The sequence below is a fragment of the Echinops telfairi genome, unplaced genomic scaffold (assembly GCF_000313985.2).
Source record: "Echinops telfairi isolate 266 unplaced genomic scaffold, ASM31398v2 ScPeMD7_36;HRSCAF=134, whole genome shotgun sequence".
NCBI lineage: Eukaryota > Metazoa > Chordata > Mammalia > Afrosoricida > Tenrecidae > Echinops > Echinops telfairi.
The window spans coordinates 1,396,666-1,398,338 of NW_022103934.1; positions in this window are offsets into that span (position 1 = coordinate 1,396,666).

Consider the following 1,673-nt stretch of genomic DNA (forward strand, 5'->3'; position numbering starts at 1 on the left):
GGTGGAGTCTAGCCTGTCAATCAGGTCACAGCCTGATGAGGCTCCTTGTGGGCCTGACCTTCTCATGAGGATTCTGGGAACTTCCTCTCTTCCTCCCTGGAAGCAGGCCACCCACTCTCTCTCTGCTTTATCTTTCTGTTGACAAGCCACATGGAGCCATGCTGAATGCAGCCAGAGCCCAGGAGATGCATCTACCTCCAATGGATCCACAAGACTTTGCACCCACCAGCCTGTGATCTTCCTGCATTTCACATCATTGCATGCGCTGCCTGAGCCTGAAGAATGATTTATGTACTGCTATCAGACTTATAGACTTGATCTAGACTGGGCTGGGATGTGTTTTTAACAGCCAGTTACTCTTTAATATAAAGCTCTCTCTCACACATATGTGAATGCCAGTGAGTTTGTTTCTCTGGACGCCTGGGACTAACCCGGTGCCTGACTTCATTTCCACTTCCGTTTATTTGTAAGCTGTCCGAGGAGCCCTGGTGGCCCACTAGCTAAGCATCTGTCTGGCTGGTGGTTCAAATTCACCCAGTTTCTCCGCAGGAGAAAGACCTCGCTATCAGCTCTTCTAGAAATAATTGTTGCAGAGCCACCTGGTCGGGCAGAATGGCACCATCCCATAGGGTTTTCCTTCTTTTTTTTTCCTCATAGGGTTTCCTAAGCTGTAAAGCTTTGGGGCCATATGGCACAGGCTCTTCTACTTCGGAGCAGCTGGTGGATTTCAACCTCAGACCTTTAAGGTTAGCGGCTGAGCACTTGAGCCGTGATACCACTATGGCTCCCTCCATAAAGGAAAGTCTAGGGGTGGGGGTTGAAATCCACTCAAAGGCACTCACTGCCATCAGATGATGCCGACTCACAGCACCCCTATAGGATCGGGTAGACCTCCCCCTGAGAACACTGCCAAATGGAACCGATGCTAGTACATTCCGGAAAGGCAGCTGGAGAGGCTGAGATCACGGTCTAGCACAGGTTCCCAAACTCCTTGGGTTCGCTCGTTCACTGCCGCGGGGTCACGGCTGACTCAGTGCCCCTGTGGGACAGGGCAGCGCTGCCCCTCGTGGTCTCACAGGAGTGGAAGGTCTCCTCTTCTTTTGAGCCGCTGGTGGTCTCCAACTGCTGCTATTTCGGATTGCAGCCCAATCAGGAACCACTCTGCTATTAGGGCTCCTTAACTGTCCGACTGTCCCCTCTTAAGGGAAAAAAATAAAGTATTCACCACCACCCTCTGGCAATTAAAACAATTCATACTACAGCCTATAATCCAGGATAAAGTGTAGGTGTTGGCTTTTGCAGCCCCTCTGAATTGTTCCAGCGCCCCTGGTATCTCCCGCTTTGGTAAAAACACTGCAATAATTCCGAGCAGGCCTGGCCTTCTAAAGGCTGAAAGGGTGGGGGTGGGGGAGGAGAACAGGGACATTTGCCCAGGGCCTCACAGCCTGCAAGTGGCTGGTGTCAATTCCAGAGGATGAACCCACTCCACCCCTTCCCCAGGCCCCCTGGGTCTGTTCCGAAGACAGGCCCTTCTGCTCTGGGTCACCTTTGCCTGAGGAAAGATGAACTCCCCACCCAGGGGAATTTTGAATAGCCTGCCGAAGGTCACGTGCTGGCCCCCACCCTTTGACCCACATTCTCAGTCTGTCGCCACAGCCCCAAGCTGCTGTGGA